Source organism: Pinus tabuliformis, chromosome 2_2, assembly GCF_031772625.1.
Source record: "Pinus tabuliformis cultivar Carrire ecotype Pingquan chromosome 2_2, CPIR1, whole genome shotgun sequence".
NCBI lineage: Eukaryota > Viridiplantae > Streptophyta > Pinopsida > Pinales > Pinaceae > Pinus > Pinus tabuliformis.
In genome coordinates, this window is record NC_142300.1 from 480,982,376 (window position 1) to 481,007,300 (window position 24,925).

Here is a 24,925-nt window from a genome sequence, read left to right on the forward strand (position 1 = left end):
TACTCATAATCTAATTCAGGCCTCTTTCCACATCCATGGGACCAATCTGCATGGGCATCTATCTAATGCATATTTCCCTCAGGAGGCTGCAAGGAAAATCGCTCTATTAAACACGGTAGAATAGCTCAATTCTACTAGAGCTCACCCCCTCTAGATCCTGGGGGGCGATTTTAACATGATAACCAGCCTGGATGAAAAAAAAGGTGGCAGAGCAAAACTAGAGGCGGACAACACCCATTTCAAAGACTTCATCTTGTGGAACTTGTTGATCAATCTTCCCTTTGCCAATGGAAATCATACCTGGAACAACAAGAGAGTGGGCACACAACAGATAGCATCCAAACTGGATAGATTTCTCCTTTCTGACAATGATATACATATTGGATGGAATTTCCAAGCCACAATCTTCCCTTTTTCAGGGTTAGACCACTGGCCTATTTCTCTGCAATGGTCCAGACCAGGGCACCGCATCAAAAGACCCTTCTGATTTGAGGCTTTCTGGCTGTCCCACCCAAGATTTAAGGAAATGGTTCACTCTGCTTGGTGGGCTTTCATTCCTCCTCCAGGTTCCAAGATGTTCCAGTTTCAGCATCACCTCAAAGATCTCAAAGCCCGCATTAAAGACTAGAACCATTCTACCTTTGGCAACATTTTCCAACAGAAAAAGCTCCTGGAACAAGAAATGGCAGAGATACAGCTTCACATCATCCAAGAAGGCCGCAATGAAGCATCTGACCTGAAATAGCAAAGTCTCCTCAATCAGTTGGAGGAAAGAAGGCAGCAAGAAGAGATTCTCTGGAAACAAAAATCCCGGATCAGATGGTTAAAGGAAGGGCAACAGAATACTAAATTTTTCCACCGTTCTACCATTCAACGTAGGATGTGTAACAATATTAACTTTCTCCTTAGCCCAACAGGATAAAGATTGGAGCAACATCAAGCCATAGAAGCTGAATTGGTCTCTCATCTCAAATCGGTGGTGCAGGAAGACCAGTTTGACAGGCGACTAGCAATTAACAAAATCCTGCAACACATACCAAAGCTAATCACGAAGGAGCACAATCAACTTCTTCTTCACCCTGTCACTCTTTTGGAAGTTGAACAGACTATCCTCCAAAACAAGGAAGGTAAAGCTCCAGGACATGATGGCTTCACTTCCAACTTCTTCCATCATTTCTGGGATTTGATCAAAGATGAGATCTGGCAGTTAGTGGAGGAGTCCAAATCCATGCATTGGCTTCTCCCATCTATTAATGCTACTTTCATAAACCTGATCCGCAAGGAGGACCAAGCAGCCATGCCTGACAAATTTCACCCCATTGCCCTCTGCAATGTCATCTACAAGATCATCTCCAAAGTAATTACCAATAGGTTAAAGCCGCTGCTTCCTTTGCTCATCTCTCCTGAGAAAACTGGTTATGTAAAGGGGCGACAAATCCTTGATGGCATCATTCTCACTCATGAGATTATTCATTCACTGAAGTAGATGAAAAATCCAGGTATGCTCCTTAAGATTGATTTATCAAAAGCTTTTGACAAACTTAATTGGAATTTCATTCAATAGATGTTAGCAGCTTTTGGTTTCAACCCTCCTTGGATAAGATGGGTCATGAGCCTGATCTCCTCTTCCTTTTTCTCCGTCCCAGTCAATGATATCCCTTCTCATCCCTTCTCCCCCTCTCATGGCATTTGCCAAGGCGATCCCCTGTCCCCCTTTCTGTTTGTGCTCATGGCGGAGGGGCTAGGTCATACCATCAATCATGCCCTTCATTCGCATCAGCTCCATGGCATCTCCGTTCATGAGACCCCAACCCACACCCATCAGCAATGTGTGGACGACACTATGCTGTTTGGTCATCCTTCCGCCAAAGAAGCCTCTGCCTTCAAGAGCTTGCTTGATTTGTTTGCTGAAGCTTCAGGAATGACTGTCAATGCCTCCAAGTCACAAATCTTCTTCTTTAACACTACTCTGCTCATTCAACAACGCATTGCTAGAATCCTCAGATTCTCCATTTCCAGACTACCTGCCAAGTACCTTGGAGCCCCCTTGATTGTCTCAGCTCTCAAGCACTCTTCTTGGAGAACTCTCTTGGATAAACTCAAAGCTAAATTATCCTCCTGGACTTTTCGCCCCCTCAACCTTCCTAGTAGACTTATTCTGGTCAAATCTGTCCTTCAATCCATGCCCCTCTATCTCTTCTTAGTCCGTGCGGCCCCGAAATGGGTCCTCAAGAAGATCAGATCTCTTCAGTGCAACTTCATGTGGGCAGCATTTGGATAGAATAGAAAATGGGCCTTTGTCAAGTGGAATACGATCTGCAAGCCAAAGTTAGTGGGGGGTCTGGGCCTCTGTGACCCTCAGCACAGCAACGCTATCATGGGGGCTAATATCTGGTGGCAATGGTTATCCTCCCCCTCCTCCCCATGGGTGAGACTTTGGAATGCCAAATATGCCAAACATAGACCCCATTCAGAGCTCATTCGACTGTCTATTACGCAAGCAGGCTCACTAATCTGGAACGCTGCTAAACAACACTGTCTCCTTATACAGGAACATGGTTTCTGGGAGGTTTGCAACGGTCGCACATCTCTGTACAGAATTGTGGCAATAGCAACCCAAGCTCCTCTCAACCATCAAACCGCCCCTCTAGCCTGATTTGATCGCTCCTCTAGAAGCCATGGTTCACCAATTCTTGGAGGAAAGCCATGCTCAAGGGTACAAGTGCTGGAAAACGGCTGCAAGTTGTTTGAACAGCCAACAAGTTCAGGCTCATCCAGTGCTGGAAGCAGAACTAATCAGCAGGAAAATCAGATACATGGACAAGCAGGATGTCCTTCGTTGGGGACACTCTCCCAAAGGCAAGTTCACCACTCAGGAAGCCTATGCCCTGATGACCCAGACTCTCAACCCCCTTGACCCCATCTGGAAAGAGTTGTGGTCATCGCAGCTTTGGCCCAAGGTTTCCTCATTCTTGTGGCTTCTCTATCACAAGAAAATCCTCACATGGGACAATTTAATGAAGAGAGGCTTCACTGGGCCTTCCATATGCCCCAACTGTAATAATCAAGAGGAGACCATTCAACATCTTATGCTGACTTGCCCTCTAGCTGCCTTCTTTTGGGAAAGTGTCAGCTCTAAGTGCAAAAGGGACAGCCGACAGTCTGAGGACTTGAATACTATCATTTGTAACTGGCTAGCTGCACCCTATCGATGCAATCTGCTCAACTCTCTCTGGAGGCACACTCCAGGTCTCACCTTATGGCATATTTGGAAGGAGAGGAATAGATGAATCTTCAAGAACCAAACCACCCCTCTGGAAATCCTCTGGTTCAATTACTGCAGTAATCTCCAGGAAACCTTAGTGCTGCAAAAATGGCAGCAGGAAGACTTCCCCACTCTGCCCCTGGAGCAACAAGTTTGGAACAATTTGCAGCTCAAGCTCAATCCGAGTCCTGAGTCGATTGGTCGACGAGTCCCGAAGGCAAATTCTAGTGATAAATGGGTCCCCCCCTAGATGGTGTCATAAAGCTTAACTTTGACAGAGCCTCCAAAGGCAATCCTGGGGAGGTGGGTTTTGGGGGAATTTTTCGCAACCATAAAGGGGACCCTATGCTCGTTTACTATGGCTCTATGGGATGGGATACCAATAACTCTGCAGAACTAGAAGGTCTATGGCAAGGTATGCAGCTAGCCCAGCTCTATAATTTTTTCCCCATCGAGATTGAGGGCGACTCCCAAATCCTCATCAACATGATCAGTAAGATCCTCTCAGGCTCCCCTCCCTCTAGAGTAGCAGACAGTTGGAGACTCATGGCAAGATTGGAACTCATAGCTAACTGGTTGCAAGAGCACAGAGCTATCTAGAAGATCTGGCAACAAAGTGGCAGATCTGCTAGCTAACAGAGGGGTAACGAACGCCCAAACCCTCTCAGTAGGGCCCCTCTCTAGTCTCAATGATAGCAAACTCCTTCAAGAATGCACTCAGCTGGTGCATCAGGACAACTTCACCCCAGATGCGGGTGGGCAATGACGTTATGAGGGTTATGATCCGGCAGGCGGGCGCATGGCAAGCCCACTGGTTTGCCTGCGGAAGGAATTTACTCACATCCGAAACAATAAATTTGATGGGTCGTCACCCTACGTGGCATTTATGCCGGTGGGGAGGCCGAGACACCAAGAGCTTCAATACGAAGCCTCCGGCCCCTTCATCCCCATCCTCAGTTAAGAATTCAGATTCTTTGATTTGGAATTGTGGTGCTCTACCGATCTCTATGTCGAGGCATCTCTTGCTTGTAGGTTCTCACTGTTCGCCGGAAGCTGAAGTGCACAGCCTTCGCACCACTGTTAGAAGGCACTGCCCGCTAGCCTCCTGCATTAGTTTTATCCTTGGTTACCATTACTCGCACAGCCCATTCTGTGCTCGGCACCTCCCTGCTCTGTTTGGCTTTTGCCCCCACCTTCCTCTGCTAGGACCCTCTGTCAATTCCGCCTTCTCTCACATTTTTTGTGTTGCAATGCCAAGGCTGAGGCATTGTCTGAGATGCCACAGGCGAGGCTCCAGGCGTCGTCGCTCCCCTTCCCCTTCCTCTCACTCGTCCTCCTCTCACAGTCCCAATTAAAGTGCTCCTCGTCGTCTTCGTGGCAGCGGTCAAGCTCGTCGCCTTCCTCCCTCCCCGCGGAATGATAACTTCGCCTCTCACCATTCCTTTGAACCTCGGCCTTCTTTCACCACCTCTATTCAGAATCCTTCCACCGCTGTCTTCCATTACTATTGCAACTCCTCCTACCCCTTCGTCATTGCGACGGTTTCTGTTTCTTTCAAAGAGATACCCGAGGTGATTCCTGCTCCCCCGTCTTCTGCGCCCCCTATTAGCTCGCAAGCCTCTCCTTCTGTACCGCCTGTTTCTCTGCCCGTAGACAAAGGTCCCTCTCGCTTGGCAGGTGAAAGCAGCTCTATCCCACTCCAGGCCACCGGGATGCCTGCAGGCGAGCGTGAAGCGATGGATGCCGCTCCTCAAAGGGTTCCAAATCCAGATCCTGATGACAAGGAAGGATGGTGGTGTAGAATTGAAGAGGAATCGCCCTCGGGTGACTATGGACTCTAGCACTACTGCTTTTTTTCTCGCCATCATGTCTAGTCTTTTGAGCATTTTGCTGGTTTTGTTTCCTACGCATCTTAGCTTGTCTAAACTGATCTTTGTAGTTAAATTCATCCTAAATCTGTGTACGAGTCGGTTTCCCCTGGTGGGTGGCTCAGATCTTTGGCTCACTGTTGTTAAGTCAAGGCTAGTTTCCTCTTGCAAGGTAGCTCTCAAACGCTTCTCGGGCCGGTTTCCCCTTGCGGGAGGCTCAATTTTTGATATCTTGTTGACTATATGGCGGCACTCTGATGCCTAGAACTCTTTGTACCATATGTTACATTAATAGATTTAAGCTTACTTAGAAAAAAAAAAAAATCTATTATTGGGGAAATAAAACCAACCCAAAAGGTCACTTTCAAAGAAGAATAAAAAAAGAAAGTTTCTAAAGATCCTTACAATCTAGAAGGTTTACATAAAGTCCTAAAAACTATTTCCAATTAGATGGTTGAGTTAAAAAAATAAATAGTTGAAAGTTTAACAAGAAGATCTTTTAGACCAATAAAAATAAACCATCCTACTCAATCTCAACCACCTTCTCAGATATCTATTGTTCGTTTAGATGAAGAAGAAGAGGAAGAAGGAATAGCATTAGCAGCAGAAGAAGAAGAGGAAGAAGAAGTAAATGAATCAAATGGCCTATGGCATTTTATTCTTACTACATCCAAAAATGAAGAAGAAGAAGAGGATCTTCCTGTTAGTACTCGAAGTGAAGGACTTGTAGAAATAATACATAAAAATAAAAAATCCAAAATAGTTCATCAAATGAAAAAGGTACGTTTAAAAAGAATTCTAATCAATCTTCATGGTCTACATCCAGTATTGTTACATTAGGGGAATTTTGAGTTCTAAGATGGGCCTCCTAAGGAAATTATAAAATAATACTGGAAATAATAAAATAATATTATATTACATCATCAAATTTTAGAAGGAAAAAAGGAAAAACTACTTTTTCAACTCGTATTTTCAACTTATCTCCCTATGGGTTTACTCAAATTTCGAGCAAGAACACTCGGATGCATAATTTGATTCCTCATCCAAGGCGTGCTCGTGTTTCATACTTTAGATGGACCCTACTACACGAAAAAATGAGAAATACATGGAAAACGTGATTGCAATCACGTCTTTTCATGTTTTTCTAGTTTTTCATGTAGCAGGGTACATCGAAAGTATGCAACATGGGTACTCCTTGGATGAGGAATTAAATTTTGCATCCAATGAGTACTCCAACTCGAAATTTGAGTAAAACCTTAGGGAGATAAGTTGAAAATACAAGTTGAAAAGGTAGTTTTATTATTTTATTATTTTTTAATCTTTTCACGTCATTACCCCAAAAATGGTGAATCATCCCCCCATGGTTGATATCATCATCTTTAATCCTATTGGTTCTTATAAAATTTATTTTGGTTATACATTTTTCTTAGGAGGCCCATGTTAGACCTCAAAAGTTCTCTAATGAAACCCCTCCTTCTACTTCTTTTACATCAAAGACCTTAATAGTGTGAGATATTATTGAATATAACATAATTGAGAACATGAAGAAAACCAAGGCTAATATTTCTCTAAATGAGGTTAGTAAACTGGAGAAACAATAAAAAATATCACTTAATGAGTTGAATGCAGTTCCCGCTTCTCCATTAACTTCAACTATTGTTACCACTAAAACCTCTAAAGGAAAGAATAAGCCTCCTCATCCCCCTTCTGATAAGCTTGACCTCTCTGATGCAATTTTAATTGGAGATAGATTTAGTTCAAATACACCTCCTTTCTTTTTTATTTTTGAACTTTTGAACAACAAAAAATCATAATTGTCTTGTAGATTCAGGTGCTTATTCAAACATTATGCCTTACTCGGTATACTTGAAATTAAATGTAAAACCTCAAAAATATGCTATACAAATAGTCCAACTTGATAGAACAAAATTTAAAGTTATAAGAGATGAATTAAGTTTTAGTTAGAATATCATCAAACTCAAAGGTGTTTCAGATTATAGATATTTTGGTTGTCGATGTCCCTGAATTCTATGGTCTTATTTTGAGTAGGGATTGTTCTGAACAATTACATGGCTATTTTGCTACAAATTGGTATCATCTTTGGCTCCCTTATAATGGAAAACCTAATCAGATTATAATTGATAGGTAGAAACAATTGAAATATAATGTGACTGATCTAGATGTAGAAAATGAGTACGTCGCCTTCACTAATAACATCCTGGGAACTTATTCTATTGAACCTTTCTTTCTTTGACGGTTTTTTTGCGTATAGCCAAATTCTTGCTCATCCTGTAGATAGGTTGAAGACAACATTTAGAACTAAATGGGGAACATATGCATATCATAAAATTCTGTTTGGTCTAATAAATGCAAGAGAAACATTTCAAAGAGCCATGGACATAACTTTTAGAGGTATGATAAACAAATTAGCAGGTGTTTACTTGGATGATCTCACCATGTATTCTGAAAAGAAAAGTAATCATCTTCATGACTTAAAACATATTTTTGAAAGATGCAAAAAGTTTGGAATATTAATTAATCCCAAGAAATCATTCTTTGCCTTGACTGAAGGAAAGCTTTTAGGATTTATTGTTTCAAAAGATGTAATTAGCATAGATCCTGAAAGGGTCAAAGCCATTTCTGAGATTCCTTTGCCACATAATAAAAATTCAATGCAATCATTTCTAGGGAAAATTAATTTTGTCAAATGTTTTGTGCCAGACTTTTCACAAATTGTTATGCCACTACAAAATATGATAAAAAAGAAGGAAATTTATAAATGGGGACAGACTGAAAGAATGTATTTTGAATCCATTAAACAGGTTATTATTAATGCTCCTTCATTATCTTCTCCTTATTATTATAGAGAATTTGTTTTATATACTTTTGCCTCAGATCACTCATATGCATTAGTGTTGACTCAAAATAATCAAGAACAAGTCGAAGCTCTTGTTTCTTTCTTTAGTTCAACATTACAGGGAGCAGAATTAAATTACTTAGAATTTGAGAAGCAAGCTTTTGTAGTCTTCAAATAAATCAAACATTTTAGGCCTTTTCTCTTAAAGTCACATATAAAGGTAATTTTACCATTCCTAGTCATTAGACAATTACTAATTCAAAGTGAATTAGGAGAAAAGAGGGCCAACTAAGTCACGACTTTACAAGAATACGACCATGAAATTAAACCTGCTAAAATTGTTAGAGGAAAAGATTTTTGTAAATTTGTAGTTGGTGCGTCTGAGAATTCATTTGAAAATGATATAGGTGCAAATACAGAAGTTTCATAGGTATGCCTTGTAAACACCAAATCCCAATATGCAGATCCTGTACTCTATTTAAAGAATGGTTATGCACCAGTTGAACTTGATTCTAAAAATAAAATAGCATTGAGACTAAAAGTGAACCAATATTAACTTCTAAATGGTATTTTATTTAGAAAATATTAGGATTATGTCCTACTTAGATGTCTTGAAAAATCTGAAGATGAATTTTTTTTGCAGGAAATGTATGATGGACCAATTGGTGGACACTATGGTGGAGATACTACTGCTCACAAAATCCTATATGTTAGATATCACTGGCCAACCTTAATCAAGGATGTGCATGCATATGTTAGGAAATGAAAAATTTGTCAAACTGCTTCAAGGAAAGAAAACAAGGAAGCATTACCATTGCAATTGGTGAATATCGAACAACCATTTGAAAAATGGGGGTTAGAAATTATAGATGAGATTTTTCCTCACTCATCTAAGTAGCATAAATACATTCTCACAACTACTGATTATTTTACAAAATGGGTGTAAGCGGTGCCTTTAAAAGTGGTCAACTCTGAAGTTGTAATTGAATTTATTGATCAACATATTATACTAGGTTTGGCCCTCCAAGCGCTCTTATGTTTGATAATGCATCCTATTTTTATGGCAACTGAATAAATGAATTTGTGTTAAAAAGATGATTTGATATTAAATATTCCGCAAATTATTATCCCCAAGGGAATGGACTAGCAAAATCTACAAATAGAAATCTCTTAAGAATTATAAGACGAACCATAGATCAAAATTAGAAAAAATGGCGTAATGCTTTGATCTTTGCTCTGTGGGAAGATAGAATAACTCATAAAGATTCCTTAAGGACTTCCCCTTATTATTTAGTTTATGGAAGAGAAGTTGTTTTTCCCCCTAATGTTGCTTTTCCTTCATTAACCCTAGTTCAATCTATTGAAGAACAATCGTGCTCTTCCCTTCAACTAAGATTATCACAATTATTGAAATTAGAATAAGGGAGGGATAAGGCAAAAAAAACTTATGTTAAACATCAAATCTTATTAAATCATGGTTCGATACAAGTTCAACCAGAAATAAAATTTCTGAAGTTGGTGATCTTGTACTGAAATGGGATGAAGCAGTTGAAGAAAAAGGTAAACATACAAAATTTCATAAACTCTGGTTAGGACCATTTCAGGTTGTGTAAAAATTTGGCCCATCTAATTTCATTCTCCAAGACCTTTAGGGAAAGAGAGAGTCTCTTCCTGTAAATGGGCTCAACCTAAAAAAAAATCTTGCAATTCATGCTATCTTTTGTAAATATGTAAATAATCATATGTATAAATTGGTTTTCCTTTTATTTATTTTATCATTCTAGTTGACTGCTACTCTTTTGGTCTCGTACTTGGGTATTATGTATTAATATATTCTCAAATCACTTTTATGAAATTCATTTTTAGAAGGAAAATTATTAATAACATGATATCATTTTGCTATTTTTCATAATTTCTTAAATTAGAATCTTTGATGTTAAATTAGGGATTTTGTCCTTATTATTATGTGAACTACTCAAAACTTAGAATCTATAAAAGGACAATTTTGTATCATAACAAGCGATAACTTTAAGTAGCTACTTAAAAAAGACAAAGACTATAAAAATGTTTTAGCTTCCTATGACTCTATCTCTCATCTTCATCTCTTAAGGAGTGGATTTTCCTCCCCATCCACTAATTAAATATTTTTAGAGTGTAATTCAAAAATATAAAACTTGAAATATAGGGGGTATCATCAAGAGCAAGCCTACCATGATCATGGATATTAATGGTAGTGACATTACGAAATCTAGGGTAATGGCTTACAACCAAAAATTGTAAGATATGGTGTCTCATCACGAGCCAACTTGTTCATTATCGTTAATACTTGTGAATGGCATTATCAATATCTTATCATAAGCCAAGATAATGGCTTTCAAGGAAAAGAAAACAAAAAAAAAAGTATGAACTAAATTCCTCTAAAATATTTATTAGTGGATGGGATACTAGTATTTCCTTGGTTAAAAGGTAACCCTGTCGAGGTTGTGGACACCTGCTAGCAAACATGGCACTACCTATGACATCAGAGTCTATATTTATGTTATAACTGAAAATAGGCTTTGTGTTTTCAATACAACTGACATTAATAACTAGTTGTTAGAAATAAATTGGTATTTCATGTAAATAGTTGGTGAGGTTTGCAAAAAAAAAAAATTGCTTTTTTAGAGAGACTTTTATAGAAAATATGAACTTTATCATTCTAACCTTTTCATATTTATTCCTTTTTCATTTGAATTTCATTGATTTATTCAAAGATAATTATTTCACCGAGCGCGTCGCCAATTTTTGTAGTAAACAACAACCCCCCATTTTTCTTTTAAATCATAATAATAATAGGGACCCTTTAGTTTTTCTGAATCATCTTAATTTTTCAAAGTAATAAGACAAAAGTCAAATTAAATTTTTAAACTGAATCATCTTAATTTTTCAAAGTAATAAGACAAAAGGCAAATTAAATTTTAAAAAGTCTTGAAATATTTTAAAAATAAAACTAAAGAAAAAAATCATTATTCTAAATCAAGGTTAATAATCTTGAAATAAACTTATTGAAACTTTTTAATAGAATGTTACAATATTTTCCTCTTCCGATTTTTATTCCTGGGATTCTGATATAGTATATGAAGTCCTTGTTTATTGGGATTTTGCATATTGTAACTTTTATTTAAAAAGACTTAAAGGAATGACCCCTTTCGAGAGATACTTCTATATCGGGACTTCTATCTCCAGACCTATATATCTCGGGACTTTTCTATCTCGGAACTCTTATATCGGAACATTTATATCTTGAAACTCACACATCTTAGACTTTTGCATCTCGAATCAATCACATATCGTATGTTTATTTCAAATTGTCCTCTAATATTTCCCTTTCGATGACTGACATGGAGATCTTCACATGGTTCATCATTTCTTTATTTAAATTACTTTCGATTGTAATAATCGAAATCGAATGAATAAAAGTCTCACATTAATTAAACTTTGGTTTTCTCAATTGATTTTTTTTTAAATGTTTTACATTGTGTTTCTAGTTACGCCGTTGTGAGCTTCTGTAAAATAATTTTCATATTGATCTTTGTGTTTGTATCTTTAATATGTTCTTGAATCCCAGATACATAGAATAAATGAAGAAAGGGAGTAAAGCCAAGAAAAAGACTCCATGGTAGTAATCCACAGACCCATTTGTTGAAGATGTCGATGACAAAAATCCAAGAGTGGGATTTTTCTCAGATACAGTATGTAGTAGAGATGCTAGGATTTCTTCTTGGGAATAAATTTATCAACATTTCGAAGAAGAAGAGCCCAAGGTTACCATTAGAACAGTCATGGAGGAAGATAAAACTCTTGTCTCGCAAGCCACTCCAAGAGATGTGGCCAACTCATTTCTTCACAGAATTGGGGAAAGACCATGGTTATTTCCTTATACAGACATGGACCAATGGGTAGTTGAGAATTTGGATATTTTCAGGAGATGCATTCAAACCAAAAGGGGAACAGTGATTGGTTTTTTCACCAATAAGGATCTCCAAAGCATGTATCACCTACCGAACCCTCAATGTATATATAATAAGGAATATGTAGAGGCCTTTTATAAAGGAGCATGGTCACCTATCAGTACCAATCTAGGAATGGAGAAAAGATCCAAACAAGCATAAAGTTGAGGAAACCGGTAATTATTCACTTCATTCCCTCTCTTCCCCTTTTCCCAAGTCGTGACCATGTTGAGTCGATTATATGCACTACCTAACATGTCAGAGTTACCAAAGGACTAGGTGCCTTTAATTGATTGTGCTTCCAATGGTTTTATATTTTATTGGGCTATCATTCTTTCTCATAACTTGGACACCAATATTTTTATTTTTTGGCATGCTAGAAGTATTTCTGAAGATAAGTTGCCTCATTTCTATATGTTTGCTTATGTTATGGATTCCATGTGTTTTTATATGGATTTTCCCACCATGAGTTGGAAATGGACCTTTCAGGACCCAAAACCTATTCACATTTATCATGACATCCTATGGGAAACCAAAGACTTTGAACACTTCTACCAAATTTTCCATAGAGTAATAATTCCAATATATGTGGTCATTTTCGAATCTCAGCCACCCAAGATGTCACAAGAAGCTATGAATGATCTTCGAAAGGTTGGAAATTGGTTTGGAGAAGAATTATTCACTTAGATCAGAGTTCAGGGCAGCCTTTCTCACGCTCATATTTTGCCTCTTTTTATTGCAGATAAGTTAGTTTGTAGGGAGGTAGCATATCAAACTGTGGGCTATGGTATCACTAAAGAGTTGAAGGAATCAAACAAGGGAGCATGACCTATATTTCCTATGAGATTCAACATATTTTAATTGGCTAACTATCGTCATGCTCAAAAAGAAATCCTAGCTATTCAATCCCTCAAATTTCCCACTATTCCTAACAGGTAGTGTGATTTAAGCTCAGTTGTAAAATAATTACTGCTTCCCAGGGAATTAGATAGTTCATTCACAAGGAAGATAAGTTGGATGACATTCTTGTACAGTCTTCCTCCTATGAAACAATGCTACAACGGGTGAATAAACAATTAATAGTGGAAGAAAAAACTCAATTTACTTGGTACAAAACTTCCATGATATCCACTCTTCTATTAGATTTTCTACAACTACCTCTTGAAAAGTTATCCATGTCCACTATTCAGCTTGGTATTTTCTCATAGTTAGTGATTCCTCCTCAAGGCCAGCAAGAATTCATCATAGTTTCTTCTACATACCAGGAGGAAGAATTGATTTTTAATCCTAAATTAAATGAGGTATGGAATGAGTTTCAAGTGAATCTTAATCCAAATACCAAGGGTCAAACCATAGTCACCCAAATTACAACTTCTTCACATCAAGACGACGCTCAATATACTCCCAAGGGTATCGAACATGATAAAAATTCAAGAGAAGTTATTTATAAATCTTCTATTCATGAGCAAAAAGATATCAAAATTATTTCATCTTTCCCTTCTTCCAAGATCACTCTCAATGCGACAAAAATTCCTCCTTTGGATATCTTTTATAGTCCTCGGCATAAGTTTGTAGTCAAAAAGGGAAGAAATAAGATAAAACTTGATCAAACTCAGGCATTGATACCTAGAAACAGTTCTTCCTTCGAAGTTTTGTGGAAAGGTTCTTCCACTGCACCAATAGAAGAATTAGAAATTTTGACTCAATCCAAGGAATTCTAAAGGAGAAGGAAGAAAAGGTCACATTAATGGAATAAGCAGTCAATTAAGAAAAGAATAAGATTACTAAATAGTGGAAGAATGAATTAACAAAGTTACGAAAACAGTTTTATGCATTGAAATTACAACAGATAAGGAGACAAAGATAAAATATCATCAGAATGAAGAGACGTAGAGAAAATTTAAATAATTTCATTTCATTCCTTAGCTGATAGAGCTTAAACGAGAATCCAAAGAATTGAATTCTCTGCTCAGGAATCAACAAAATATCCTTTGCAATAAGCTAGTGTTGATTCATGACCAATGTAAAGCAAGCAATTCCCTTATTGATCAACTGTCTAAAATGATGAATTATTTTAATGAAGTGAATGAGAAATTACTGGTTTCTTGAGTTGGAGAGAGAGTATAAAAGGAATATGAGCAAATATCTGGTGAGGCTCAAAAGTTAATCATTTTCCAATAATGGGAGATTAGAATGAAACAAGTTGAAGCTTCAGTGAATGACGTTCGAGATATTTCCAATACTATCATTAAATCGGTCAATAATACTTTCTTACAAGAAAATCTAGTTTCTAACTGCTCGGAGGATTCACTTCTAGATGCCAAGACATTATTGAAAAATTGGTTGGAGCATAGTAGAACAATGGTGGAAAGAATTGAGCAATTATCCAGGATTGACCTTGAACATCATTGGCAGTTTCTTGTGAAGCCTCATAGCCAATGGTTGGTACTCAGGTGCTTGTCAAATGTTACCATGCAAATTCTGTCACCATTGAAGACTATTATTTTTAGCAGCCAGATAAGGATTAATCCTAAGTATCCTCCCGAGATTGCTAGATTGTTGGATGTATATAGGTTGCAGTAACTCACCATTGGTCAATCTTCATCCTAGGCTTAAGACTGTTACAACAATTTCCTAATTAGCCTTTTATTGTTTATTTCTATTGAGAAATTAATGGAGAGATTTGTTTTTATCATAATTTTATTTTGGCTATAAACTTCCCTCTCTGAGAGAGGGGTAGGGGTTTTGAATTTTGAGAAGAAGGGACTTAAATTGCACTTTTTTATTTAAGTTCTTTTTAATGTAAAATTGAACCATGAGTAGTTCTAGGATGATCATATTCTCAGTCGCTCGAGTACTATTATCCATTGTTTCAATTTCATTGCTTTTAAGGGAATTGTTTATTTATATTGTTCATATATATGCATTACAATCAGTCTTTCATGAGATTCACTTTTGACATGTTTGAATGAAATTTAAGTCATACGGTGAATAATGACATACTTATCATATGTGATGTTTTATTTAAATTAATTTAATTAATTATTTAATTAAATTAATTTCTTTTGATTGAATTAATATCATAATCTCATAATAATCTATATTATTGTGTTTATTACGACATCTTTCTAGCACATACGATTTCATCTTACCCAAGTAGTATAATAGTTTACAATAATCTATGATTAATTCGATAGAATATATTACTTATGATCACTTATCATCATCATTCACCCCACTTCTACAATGTTTCTATTAAAGGGTTATTTGTACCATAATTCTAGTTAGAGCCACTATTCCAAATGGAAAAGGGTCTAATTAGGGTCCTGACCAGGTGATTTTGCTCCAATGTTGATGAGGTCAAATAATCCCATCAATAGTTCCAAAGCTTGTAACCCTTTAAACCATCTTTATACACAATAAAGATGCACCTTTCATATTTACTATCCAACTTGGTTCTTTTCCCCTTTTGAACATGTACATATACATCGCAACCAATACGCTGATATGTGGGAGACAAGGTTTCTTATTAGTCCATACCTCGTGTGGAGTCTTATCCTCCAATGTTGAAGAAGTTGATCTATTAACTAGGTACATGCAATATTCATTGCCTCTACCCATAATTCTTGTCTTAACCTAATACCATTGAGCATGCCCCCTACATTTTCCATCAGCGCCTTATTCATCCTTTCTACAAATCTAGTTTTTTGAGGTGTGTATGGAGCAATCTTCTACCATGTTATACCACACTTCCTACAATAATTTATAATTAATTCGTTAGAATATATTACTTATTTACAATAATTTATAATTAATTCGTTAGAATATATTACTTATGATCACTTATCATCATCATTCACCCCACTTCTACAATGTTTCTATTAAAGGGTTATTTGTACCATAATTCTAGTTAGAGCCACTATTCCAAATGGAAAAGGGTCTAATTAGGGCCCTAACCAGGTGGTTTTCCTCCAATGTTGATGAGGTCAAATAATCCCATCAATAGTTCCAAAGCTTGTAACCCTTTAAACCATCTTTATACACAATAAAGATGCACCTTTCAAATTTACTATCCAACTTGGTTCTTTTCCCCTTTGGAACATGTACATATACATCGCAACCAATACGCTGATATGTGGGAGACAAGGTTTCTTATTAGTCCATACCTCATACTAGGTAACATGCAATATTCACTGCCTCTACCCATAATTCCTGTCTTAACCCAATACCATTGAGCGTGACCCTTACTTTTTCCATCACCGTGTTATTCATCCTTTCTACAAATCCAGTTTTTTGAGGTGTGTATGGAGCAATCTTCTACCATGTTATACCACACTTCTTATAGAACTCTTCGAATTCTTTCCCACATAAATTTCCAGTATAATCTGTCCTCAACTCTTTAATCTTCTTCTATGTCTGACTTTCAACCAGAGCCTTAAATTATTTAAACCTATCAAAGATTCATATTTCTTATTGAGAAAATATATCCATGTATTCATCGCTAAGTCATCTATAAATGAGATGTCGTACACAAATTTACCCATTGATGGAATTGACACATGTCCAAACACATCACTATGCACTACCTATAATATTCCTTCTTTTCTCTTAGCACTAGAGGATAACCTCACTCAATTATACTTCCCATATATACAATGTTTGAGGAATCAAAGTACAGAGAGAAATTAGACATATATTATACCATACCATTACCATGTAGTATTTTAAGACCTTCTCTCTAATATGTCCCAGTATTTGGTGCCACAAAATTATATTTTCTCTAGAAACTACAAGATTTTTATGCTCCACTTTCAGGAACAATAAAATTGTGTCACATATCAATAATAATATTTCCCAACAACTTGTATAGAGTTTCAATTCGAAATCCCCGCATTAATACCAATGCTCTTCAAACCATATTGTAGGTATCTTTCTCAAACACTATTTTTACACTTGCATCATCCATCTTGCTTACATAAATTATATTTCCGACCAATCCTAGAATTTTGTAGGACACCATGGAGTGTTCTAATCCTTACACATATCAACTTCAACTATAATTTTTCTCATCCAATGATTAGGGTTTTCTTGTCATCACCTAGGAAGACATCACCACCATCATATATCTTGTACTTACAAAACCACTCCCTATGGGGTGTTATACTAAAGAATGCCCCTGAGTCTATCGACCATGCCTCGTGATATACATGTGTACTTGAGGAAGCCATGTACACATCCCTACCTCCATTTGATTTGGTTTTTTCCTCTATAGATGGAGCATCATCAGATCCCTTTCTTTTCTCAAGGGTTTTAGATCTACAATATTTCTTGTAGTTCCCTTCTTTTCTGCATTTACAAATGCCTTTATAAATTTTTCTGGATATTTATATCTCCCTCTAGATTTAGGTCTCCCAATTGAGAAGTTATTTTTATTTATGCTCTAGGAGCATCCTCTTACAGATAAGACATCTCCATTTTTACCCTCCATGCTTTTCCATCTCATATCCTCTAACAATAAGGATGAGACTTTATCATCAAATTTTAAATTTCTTATGCCACTACCTATGGTGAAAACCACATTATACCATGAGTATGATTGATAAGACAACAAAATGATGCACTTATCTTCATTTGAAATCTTAATATCAGTACATAATAATTGACTTACCATACTATAGAAGGCATTGAGATGCTTTATCACTGAGTCTCCTTCATCCTCGGGTTATACAACTTATTTCATAGAAATAATTTATTTACTAAGAACTTAGATTAATACAAATGACCTAATTTCTCCCATAAATCTTACATTGTAGCTTATCCTGAGACATTCAATAAGTGACTGAACCTGAGACACATAATTGTATTATTCTCTTTTCCTTATGATCCAAACTGGCCCAGTCTTTTGTTGAAATTTATATTGGTTTAGTACCTGGATCCACATCGATTCAGTGATATTTATCCACCAAAAAATCCTCCATCTTGAGCTTCCTCAATTCAAAGCTTTGTTTGTTGTATTTCTCAATCTCTATATTTGCATTGTTCACCATACTCTTTCACCACAAGAATTAATCTTGCAGATCTCCCATTGTAACCGAGTCTACCACAAGCTTGACCAAAAGCCCCTTAGCCAAACAGGAATCCCCTTGAAGCCAAAACTACTATGATACCAAATATAGGTTTTAACCCTCTACAATTAATACTTGCAAACAAATTCTTAAAACTAATAGAAAATATACAATGGCAATCACATAAAATATACACAAAGATTTTTCTCCTCAACCCAAAACCTAGAAAATTAGATTGATTTTACAATGTCACAATATATTATATATATGTCATAACATACATAAACCCATAGTCCATTAACCTAGTATTAGAATATAAACATAGTTCCTTTTACTAGATCTACAAAACCATGGAAAAACCACCATGCCCCTGAAAATTATGGATGCAAAAAATGCCCATTTTTATTTATTTATTTATGGTGTTTCCCATGACCACGTGTAGTCACCAATTATGTTTCAAGTAGTATCTTTACATATTCAAATACCTTTATAAGCTTAACCGCTCTATACTAATTGCATTGATGAACCCTCAAGTGGTTTAGGCAACAATTCAATAAAACTTTGTGTTCAAGGTATATGCTAGAAAACTTCTTCCATTCAACACATTAAGCAATTTCATAAAAAAGTGGCAATATTTGGAACGCTACAAGTTATATACCATGATCCTGCACCTAAAAACTTGATTATGATATAATCCCAACTTATAAAAGTTTTAACCCTGTATAAATATTAAAAATAAGGCTTAATACAACTCAAGGCTCATTATCAATAGAGTCTTCACACGTGTATTAGGTTGCAGAGATGCTCCATTTATTCATGTTTACCATAGAATTTCTAGAACAAAATAAGGCACAACTTGAGTTTCATCACCAAGGTATTTCATGTAGAGATCTACGTGTATGTATCAGGTCTATGAACAAAGCGTTGAACAATTATTATAAAAATAAAAATAAATCTCTACAATTTTATAAGTTTGAAAAATCGATTACACTACAGCCCCCCATATCCTGTGCAAACATGACACAGGTAGATTGGTGACTCTGGATCGAGCCTTTACTCATTTGGACCTTCATTTACGATGTTGTTTTCAATTAATTATTCAAAAAAAAAACAACCTACATCTACATTTATTTCGTAGATCACCATAGTACCAGATCACCAAATTGCACATAGCAATGGATCAAAGGAAAAGATCAGATTGCATTAGAATGCACCAGGTCAGAAGTAACATTATTAATGCAGTAGGTCAAGTGAAAAATCCATATGTCTACTATTGAGACAAAAGTGATCTATAGATAATTATTACTCCTTTCTCACACAGATCGAACTTGTTCACACTTCAATCACAATGCATAAACCTGACTCTTGATTCGACCGCTTCATATGAACCGATCCAAAAAATTGTAGATCATGATCCGCATCCTTGAGCAATGCCAATTGTTAATTTTCATTGGTATTTAAAGGCTTTTGGACATTTCCCAAATCAAAACTAACACAAAATTACCATGGGAATTTACTATTGTAAAGTCTATGGTAAGTAATATGACTCAAAACCAAGAAACCAATGTGAAACCAAGGGAGATTTCCATCAGTGGAGACCATAGCTTTTAGGGTGCCAAATGGGGTAATTTGGTTTTCAATGGCCACCCATATTTGCTTTGTCTTACAACAAACGGTTTGCATAATTAGTAGATGGTGTACAACATCAACCAACATAGATAATGATTAGTATGCGGGGATGAAAACATTAGCCAACTTAAATGATCATTCCATAATTGATAGTACATCTCTAGATCGTCAATTTATAGCCTAGTGTTAGTAGCCTAGATGTTGAGACATATGAGTCCCAAAGCCCAGTTTGGATTGCAAAGGAACTATCATCAATAACATCTAGTGTCATATATCCAACGTTTGTGATACAAAAATATTACTTCCATATGTGTGCTTCATGCTCACTACATTACATTTATGGTGGACATCAATGCCAACAATGCCAATAGTCTTTCAATGAAAGAAAGAACCCATGTTTTATTAGTCCCAACAAGCACCAATGAATCACTATGCAGGTGGTTTTTTAGCCAAATAAAAATGTTGATGGTTTATTAGCTACAACAAGCAGTAGTGGGTTATGAGTCCCAACAAGCAACCAGTACACACAATTAACTACACACCACATTCTAGCTTAGAAAAAATAGAAAAGACTTTAAATTAAGTGGGAATAGTCCAACAGCAAGTAAATACTCTCCATTAATGATTACTAGCATTGGTTCTTTCCCAAGGATTTCTTTGAAAAACCAAAATCGAACAACATGTTCCTATTTTTCATTGTATTTATGGTTTTTTTGTTGTGCCTTGAGTATGGCTAAGAGACACTCACACCCATCCTCATGTTTACTTCCTTTGCAAGTTACCCCTTCAATTTATGACAAGGGAACCCCTTCTAAAACAGCATTGCCATTGCATTAATGACCAAACAATTAGGGTGGCCCCTAAGACCAGCCACGAGGTTAAGCATTAGATTTTGAATGATATCGATATGACAGTTTGTGCCATAACCAACCCCCTTAGACTTTGGCCTATGTCCCTTCTCCTCAGATTTTTTTAATAATCAATTAAGTATTTTATATTAATCTTATAATTAATTATTAATTACAAGCTTAAAATTTAATAATTATTATTTTTAATTAAAATATTAATCCATCATTAATTTATTCAAAACATGAATATATGCCTATTTTAACTTTGGAATTAATTACAGTGTAGAAACATGATTAATATTAAACAAAGTATTCACAAAACTTGGCACCATGATTGAAATACGAACAAATTCACCAATAATTATTTTTATTGTATGAAAACATAATTTCTTCTTGCAATCTTGCACTGAGATGCTCAGTTACACCATTTTTTTTATAAAGATCATAATTAATGCATGGGTGTTATAGGATTGGAGTCTCCTTCAAGTTGATTCCTGTAAAGATTAGTATTATTGGTGTGTCCAACATGTTGGTTCCTACAAATTAGTGAGGGTTGGTGCCTCCAACAAGAGGGTGATTCAAACTAAAATGAGGTTTTTGCCTGTTGTAGGTTGGTGCCTACAAAATCTAATGTAAATTTAAGTTTGTTCTTGAATTTACATTAAAATCAAAAGAATATTTGTTGTTTTCTCCCTGTGAGGGTTTCCGTGTGTACCCTATGTTCAATTTATATATATTCTAACTAGTGTATGGTTATGTTCTTTGATTCTTTAAATTGCTAAAAGGTGCTTGATACTAATTTAGCCCCACCATACCTCTTAGTATCAACTTAGTTCGCAACAAAAATGACATCAATTCATTAATTAAATAATTAATTCCCCCATTTTTTCACTTTTCCAAATTCCATTGGAAAAGAACATGGGCTTCCCAAACCATGGGTTTGAAAGACCATTTCAATTTTTGACTCCTTTTTCACGGCAAAAGACATTTCCATACACGTATATAAGTGCTTTGACATCAATGACAACAAATTATTCAACAATCTTCTCTTTCTCATTGATGGAAATCTTGTAATGAAACATATAATCCACTAAGAATATAAGGATTTTTTCTCCCCCTAGTGCAATACTCCCCTTGTCAGCAACTCTCCCCCTTTGACACCAATGGCAAAGAGATGCTCCACCTAAATGCTTGCTTCTCCTTAAGCACTTAGTGATGAGATGGAAATTACTCGCAATCATTATCTGAGATATTCAAATGTCTCTATGGGAAGAGGTTTTGTGAAAATATATGCAATCTCGTATTTAATGGAAATACATCCCAACTTGAAATTTTGTTTTGCTGCTTGTTCTATTAAGAAGTAATAATTGATTGGAATATGTTTTTTTTTCAATTACAAATAAATGTTTTTTTAAATACTTATTACACTTTTATTGTCACAAAGTACTGAGATTGGATGATCATATTGCACCTTAATATCTCTCAATGTTTTCTTCATCTAAAGAACTTGTGTGCAACATGATGTTGTGGATGTATATTGGCCTCTACTATGTATAGAGAAATTGAAGACAATTTCTTTCTCAAATAAGACACTACAATGTTTCCCAGAAAGAGTGCTTATCCACTTGCACCTTTCCTATACATTTCCTGTCCAATCCACATTTGTATTTGTTATTAGATTAAAATATTCACCACTTGAGTATCACAAACTAAATTCCAAGGTGCCATATAAATATTTGAAATTCTTTTCACTGCTCGTAGATGAGTTTCTTTTGGTGTAGCTTGAAACCATGCAACCAATCCTATTACTTTCATAATGTTTGGCCCTATTTTTGTCATATATAGTAGGTTTCCAATCATTGACCTATACATTGTTTGATTTCCTTCTTGCAATTCATCATATTTCTTCAATTTATAACCTTTGACCGTGGGTGTGTTCACCGGTGCACAATCTTCCACTCTAAATTTCTTCAAAATCTACTTGATATACTTGGTTTGTGAAATGAATATACCTTTGTTGGATTGAGAAATTTGTAAACCAAGAAATAATCATCATTCACCAAACATAAGTATCTCAATTTTTCTTTAGTATTTTCATTGCAAATTATTCGACATTTTTTTTTATACTTCCTCCAAAAATGATATCATGTACACAAACCATGACAATCAATTTACTTTTTCCTTTTGTCTTGATGCAGAAATCATTGTTGGTAATTCCTCTTTTGAATCTTTGTTGTTGTATATTTTTGTCAAGACATGAATACTAGACTTTGGGAGCTTGCCTTAGCCCATAAAGTCATTTCTTCAATTTGTGAACATCGTGCTTCTTTTCTAATAATAAGATACCTTTTGGTTGTTCAATGTACACTTCTTAATCTATATTTCCATTGAGGAAGGCCAGATTGACATATATTTGATAGAATTTGAAGTTATTGAAACACATAAATGGCAAAAACTTTATGATGGCCTCTAGTATTACAACCAAGGTAAAGATTCAAAATAAATAACTTCAACTAGAGCATAGCCTTTGCAAATTAACCTTGCTTTATTTCTTATTACTTGACCATGTTCATTCAACTTGTTTTTGAAAGCCTAGTTGGTGCCAATCACATTTTTACCTTTTGGTCTTGGAACAAGTTCCCATGTCTCATTATTCTCAATTTGATTTAGTTTTTATTCCATAGCATCAATCCAATGATTGTCTTTGCTATCTTCTATGAAATTCTTAGGCTCAATTGTAGATAGAAAGGAGAAATGTGCATGTTCTAATCCACATGTTAATCTTCATCTAGTCTACACTCCCATATATTTATCACCAATAATTATATTTTCTAAATGATTCTTCGAGATGAATCTAGATAGTGTCTTTGTACCTTGATGTTCTGATTCTTCTTATTCTTCTTCTTCCTTGTAGTTCATCTCATTTGGATGTTCATTTATTTGTCACTTCTCCTTTTGAGGCCTTACCTCCTGCACTTTAACATTTGTACTCTCTACAATTTTGTGCAATGCTTTATTGTAACATCTCTAAGTCCTTCTTCTTAATTAATAACCAAGATAATACCTTTATTATCTATAGAATAAAATCATCCAAAATCCTCAACATCTCTCTTTACATAGAACTTTCTCCCAAAATATTTGATGTATTTGACTATTGTTGGTCTACCCTTCCATAGTTCATAAGGTGTTTTGTTGTTGTTAACTTTGATTTTCCCTCTATTCAGAATGTATATTATGGTGTTTTCCACTTCTATCCAAAGCCTATTTGATACCTTTTCTTCATTCAACATTTTTCTATCCATCTATTGTACATTTGAATTTTTCCTTTGTACCACTCCATTCTTCTATGGAGTTCTTGTAGCTGAAAAATGTCTCTTTATTCCATGAACCTCAAAGCACTCTTCAAATTTATTTGAGATAAATTCATCTCCTTGATATAATCTCAAGAACATGATTTCTAAATTAGTTGCATTTTCAGCCAAGGCTTTGAAAGCTTTAGACTTCTTGAATGCTTATGATTTCTCTTTGAGGAATGAAAACCATGTTATTTTTAAGTAATCATTTATGAGCAACATGAAGTAGCTTTAACCTTGTATAATTTTCATTCTTTTGGGCCCACAAATATTTGTATGAATGAGTTTCAATGGTTTTGTTGTTGATTACTACTTTGTCATGAAGTTAGTTCTTATCTACTTCACATGTTGACATTGCTTGCAAATAGATTTTAAAGATTTTGTGATCTTTGGAATGTATCTCATTACTTGTTTAGTGTTGATTTTCACCAGATTATCCAAGTTCATATGGCCCATTCTTCTATCATCCATCACCTAATTTTATCTTTTAGTCCTATATAGAATTTTCATCCCTTAATCTCATTGAGGATATATACGTTATTTGATTTTTTTTAGCATATATAAGTAATTTTCCCTTTCCTGACTTCCTTATCTCATAATATTTAGAACCAAATGTGAGAGAGTATCCTTGATCACACATTTGACTAACACTAAGAAGAGTATCTTTCAAACCTTCAACATACAATTTTCTTTCTATTTTATTCTTTTCACTATTGAGATGAAGAGTACCTTTTCGAGTTAGCCTTGCCGTAACATTATCTCCAAATGCCACATTTCCTTTGTTAACCTTTTCAAAGTGAAACTTGCTCTTGTCACATGTCATATGGATTGACACTCCACTATCAATGTACCATTGGCTTCCTTTGTTTTGGGCATCAAATGTAGTTTATACAAGTGTATATTTCTCTTTCTTCAACTCTTCTTTCTCCTTATTACTTTTCCAAACTTTTGTGGATTCTTTGTCAAGGATATATTCTTCCTTGTTTTGTCTAGGAGATTCTATAATATTACTTCCACAAAAATTTGATGTGTGCCCATAGTTTTTGACCTA